We start from the raw sequence: 6025 nt of genomic DNA on the forward strand, positions 1-6025 counted from the left end.
CCAGGCTCAGGTTGAAGATGCGCTGTAGAGGACTCCCCAGTTCCAACGCACAGGCCTTCAACAGTCGTGGCGATACACCAACTGGACCCACTGCTTTGCTGGCACGAAGTCTTTTCAGCTCTCTGCTCACATGGGCTGCTGTAATTGTGGGTGGGGATGTCTCACCTATGCTGGTATCAGCAGAAGGATGGTTGGAGGATGCAGTACTCTGAGGTGAGAGTGGGTTAGGGTGATCAAACCTATTAAAGAAGTTGTTCATTTGGTTTGCTCTCTCCACGTCTGTCTCGATGGCGGCACCCCGCTTCAAGCTGCAGCCAGTGATAATCTTCATCCCATCCCACACTTCCTTCATGCTGTTGTTCTGCAACTTCTGCTCCAGCTTTCTCCTGTACTGCTCTTTCGCCCTGAGCTGGACTCGGAGTTCCTTCTGCACGCGCTTGAGCTCATGCTAATCACCACCTTTAAAAGCCCTTTTCTTCTGGTTCAAAAGGCCTTTCATGTAATCCATGGCTTGTTGTTAGCATAGCAGTGTGCTGTTCTTACTGGAACTACAATGTCCATACAGAAGTTGATGTAATCAGTTGTGCATTCAACAGCCTGTAGTTCCAAAGCAGTCTCTCAGAGCCTGCTCTGCCTCAGGGGACCACTTCCTGAATGAGCGTGTAGTTGTAGGTTGTGCCCTCACTCTTGGTTTGTATTGAGGCTGAAGCAGAACCAGGTTATGATCTGCTTTCCCAAGCGCAGGCAGCGGGGTGGGGCTGTATGCGTCTTTAACGTTTGCATACAGTAGGTCGATAGTCCTTTTTCCCCGAGTGTTACAATCCACATACTGGGAGAAGGCAGGTAATGTTTTGTGCAGCGTCACATGGTTAAAGTCTCCAGAGATTAGCACAAGTGCCTCAGGGTGCTGCGTTTGTAACTTAGCAACTACGGAATGGATGATGTCACTCGCCATCTCCGCGTTCGCTTGAGGGGGGATGTAAACAATAACAACAATCACGTGTCCAAACTCTCTGGGCAAGTAATAGGGGCGCAGACTTACAGCCAACAGTTCGATGTCCCTGCAGCAATGGGAGATTTTAACGTTTACATGTCCTGAGTTGCACCACTTTGTATTGACATAGAGAGCGAGTCCTCCTCCTTTCTTCTTTCTGCAGGTACTTGCGTCTCTGTCCGCTCTAACTGTGCTAAACCCGGGTAGCTCCACGTTAGCATCTGGGATGATAGACGTTAGCCACGTTTCACTAAAACACAGCAAGCTGCATTCTCTGTAGGTTCTGACATTTTTCACCTGCACAGCCAGTTCGTCGATCTTATTTGGTAGTGAGTTTACATTTCCCAGGATCACAGAAGGCACCGATGGTTTATAACGCCATTTTCTCTCAAGTTGTCTCGATTTAATCTTATCTTTAATCTTTGCACCGGCTCGGCTCCCCGGATATCGTCTTCTTACCTCGTCAGGTAAATAAGGAACCACACCGGCATGAGCATTTCTTCTCAGTGCTTTAAGCTGACTACTTGAATAGGCGAGTCTCGGAGTGTAAAAATCCATGTCAAGTAGTAAAATAGTAAAAAGTGTCCAGGGAGCAATTCCACATAAAAGAAAGTGGTAGAAGTGATCAGTGAAATAGAGAAAAATAGAGATAAAAAGGTAAAAAGATAAAGTCATATACGGAGCTGCTGGAAAAGCTGCCACTCGGATGCGGCGCCGAAATGATTACTTGTTACTTGATTAAATGATTAATAATTAAATGATTAAGTGTTACTAATGCATAAAAAGTGCAATGGATGTTCTTGCAGCGCCTATTCTAACCGTTATCAATAGTTCATTACTGCATGGCACCGTACCTGATGCACTAAAAGTGTCAGTCATTAAACCTTTACTTAAAAAGTCAGACCTAGACCCACACATACTAAATAACTATAGGCCTATTTCAAATTTACCATTTCTCTCTAAAATACTAGAGAAAGTAGTCGCCAGTCAGCTTCAGTCACACCTTACGCGTTACAATCTATTTGAGAAATTCCAGTCTGGCTTTCGTCACTGGTCATAGTACAGAAACGGCACTAACACGGGTTGTAAATGACATTCTGATATCCTCTGATGAAGGAAATTCCACTGTAATTATGTTGTTGGACTTAAGTGCAGCATTTGACACCATTGACCATTCTATTTTACTGCACAGGCTAGAAAACGATGTTGGGCTTACAGGCCCCGTGCTCGCTTGGTTCAGTTCTTATTTATCAAATCGATTCCAGTATGTACAGAAATGTGCAGACAGTACTCCATCATTATACACAGAAGTTCAATATGGTGTCCGCAGGGCTCAGTACTGGGACCTTTACTGTTTTCACTTTACATGCTTCCACTGGGATCTCTCATTAGGAAACATAATGTTAATTTTCACTCGTATGCAGATGACACCCAGTTATACCTTTCATTTAAATCAAATGAAGTTTCTCCGATGTTGTCTTTAATTAGTTGTGTTAGTGAATTAAAGGAATGGATGAATGAGAACTACTTGTCTTTAAATACAGATAAAACAGAGATGTTAATTGTTGGAGGGAATGACGCTGATCACAGCAATATTTTTCGTCATTTAACTCAGTTGGAATCCCAATTAATTTTACTGAATCAGCCCACAATCTAGGAGTTATCTTTGACTCTAGCATGTCATTTAAAGCGCATATTACAAAGTCGTCCAAAACATGTTTTTTCCATCTTAAAAATGTTAGGAAATTAAGGCGCTTTCTAAATAAACAGGATTGTGAGAAATTAATTCATGCATTTATCTCTAGTAGGATTGACTACTGCAATGCGGTGTTCACTGGCTGTTCAAACTGTTCTCTATACAGCCTCCAGTTAATCCAAAATGCGCTGCAAGAATTATTACAAGAACAAGAAAATATGAACACATAACCCAGTTCTTAAATCTTACACTGGCTCCCAGTTAAGTTCAGGGCAGATTTCAAAATCCTCCTTTTAACATATAAAGCATTAAATGGCCAAGGTCCGCTTACTTGTCTGAACTTATCATGACTTACAAACCTGAGCACATTAAGATCTCAAGATGCCGGTCTGCTTAGGATTCCAAGGATTAATAAAATAACAGTGGGAGGTCGAGCTTTTAGTTACAGGGCCCCTAAACTGTGGAATGGTCTTCCTGCTTCCATAAGAGATGCCCCTTCGGTCTCAGCCTTTAAATCCCGGCTGAAGACTCACTACTTCAGTTTAGCATATCCTGACTAGAGCTGCTGATTAACTGTACAGACTGCATCTCTGTTGTTAGTCATTAGCACTATAACATAAGTAACATGATAATTATATTTGAATACTAACCCTCACCTATTCTGTTTCTTTTCTCGGTACCCAAATGTGGCCATTGGTGCCACGCCCACCTGCCAAGTTGTTTGCCTGCCTATGGTAAAGTCATCCCTGATGGAGGATCACAGGAATCATGGGAAAGAGGGGTCCTTTCATCGGAGCAACGTTTCAGCCGTGGCATGGCCAAATGGGGAGGCAGCTAGATGGATGAGGTCTCCAGGACTCTAAAAATATCCAAACCTAATTATGTCATATCATCTACTGTTAAACCGTACTTCTAAAATTTTTATTATTATGCTGTCTTAAGGAATTGTTCTGTTCTGTGTATTGTATTGTATTGACCCCCTACTTTTGACACCCACTGCACGCCCAACCTACCTGGAAAGGGTCTCTCTTTGAACTGCCTTTCCCGAGGTTTCTTCCATTTTTCCCTAAAAGGTTTTATTGGGAGTTTTTCCTTGTCTTCTCAGAGAGTCAAGGCTGGGGGGCTGTCAAAAGGCAGGGCCTGTTAAAGCACTTCCTGTGTGATTTTGGGCTATACAAAAATAAACTGTATTGTATTGTATTGTACTTGAGCAATAAGTGCTTATCATTAAGCAACTGGGTTGAAGCAAAAACCTGCAGCCACTGCGGCCCTCCAGGACTGTGATTGAGGACCCCTGATCTATAGATAAGAAAACCATTTCTTTCTAGTTCATTTCTTTACATTTTTTACGTGTTTTAATTGTTACCATACATTATTATCATACATGCATAGACCAATACGGCAGCGTTCTGGTGATGAATGGTCCAGCAGTCAATGTGCCAAATCAGTGTTTCTCAAATTCAGTCCTGGGGATTCCCTGTGGCTGCAGGTTTTTGTTCCAACCAACTGTTTTTCATTGGACTGTTCTTAGCCTAATTAAGTGAGTCCTTATTTTGGAGTCAATGTAGAAATTACAAACTAAGTTTGGTAGATTTTTATTAAAATGTAATAAGCAGATATATGGGGAATATGTGTTTTTTTTAAGTCATTAACAGTATTTGCAACCTAATTTTCTTTCTGCTTTTCCAGGTGTTCTGGTTATTTAATTTATTATTTCCTAATCGGCGGGTCTGACACTGAAGTCGTTGCTGCTTTCATCATCCTGGGCGCCTGTAGGTTGTTAATTTTCACTATTTGGGTTAAATGAGGGGTGGCACGGTGGCGCACAGTGGTAGCGCTGCTGCTTCACAGTAAGGAGAGCCGGGTTTGCTTCCCGCGTCCACCCTGCGTGGAGTTTGCATGTTCTCCCCGTGACTGCGTGGGTTTCCCCCCACAGTCCAAAGACATTGAGGTTAGGTGCATTAGCGATCCTAAATTGTGCTTGGTGTGTGTGTGTGTGTGCCCTGTGGTGGGTCGGCGCCCTGCCCGGGATTTGTTCCTGCCTTGTGCTGGCTGGGATTGGCTCCAGCAGATCCCCGTGACCCTGTGTTAGGATATAGTGGGTTGGAAAATGGATGGATGGATGGATTAAATGAAGAGAGAAAACTACACAGGAAAAGGGGAAAATAATAGGAAAGCAACAAAAGAAAGTTAAGCATTTATCACTTTAGAAAAAAACAGAAATATTTCTAAATATGTTATAAATGTAAAAAACATGCAGTTGTGTTTTTCTGAATGCAGAATAAGAGAAGACTAAAAAAGACCAGCTAATTAAATGAGACGAGTTGTTATCGATTAATATGTGAATCTGGTTGGAACAAAAATCTGCAGCCACAAGGGGTCCCCAGGACCAAGTTTGGGAACCACTGTGCTAATTAAACTGGACTTTTGGGGAACTCACACCTGATGAACTAGGTGTATAAATGCCTTAAGGTATAAAATCTACAAGTTGAATGAGTTACAAATTATATTACACTAGCCATGTGCGCCCAACTACGTTGCGTATTAAAGTTGTCTGTGAAGGTCTCCCTGTTTAAATGCGGCTACCAGTCGTGAACTGGGCCCTTCGTCACACAGCATTTTGATTTTTTATAAGGGAAACAAAATTACAAAAGAAAACCCTTGGACATTGATAGGAACGGTCTACTCGGAATCACTGTCCGAATAGTAATTATGTGGTGGTGTAGGAGCATTTCTGCTTCTGTCCTTTCACAGTCCGTCTCGTTTTCACGACGCTATTGTTTCCTCTCACGATGTCTTCTCAACCTTTCTCCAATCTTGCAGGTTGCTTTGTGGCAATCCAAAGATTAAGGCAATATACACGGAGCAATGGTTATAAAAGGGGGACACATAGGTATCCAGGCTCTTTAAAGCATAAATAGAGATCACTTCACTGACATGTGAGCAAACCACGGTACAACTGTGAGACGTGCAGCACTCGCTGGATACAATGTAACAATAATAATTTCTGGAACGTGTCATTTATTCTACCCACTGTCTTTCTTTCATTCATATGTTACGTAGGCACGTACCTTTTATCTTCGGCAATCTCATTCTCTAACCAGGCCTCAGGAGCTAACCAGCGTAACACTGTCCACCACCCCTTTCGTTATTCAGGCACATTGTTGACATCCGTGAGTAACAACAACGTACTAAACTGGAAGGTGGTCTACGCATGCGTGGAATTTGAGGACAAACAAAGATCAAGATCTAAATGAAGATCTCTTTAGTTAATTTAAAGCACAACAATTTGTTTAGTTTGAATGTCTGTGTTTTGAGGTGTGACTGGAGTAATA

The sequence above is a fragment of the Polypterus senegalus genome, chromosome 1 (assembly GCF_016835505.1).
Source record: "Polypterus senegalus isolate Bchr_013 chromosome 1, ASM1683550v1, whole genome shotgun sequence".
Taxonomy (NCBI): Eukaryota; Metazoa; Chordata; class Cladistia; order Polypteriformes; family Polypteridae; genus Polypterus; species Polypterus senegalus.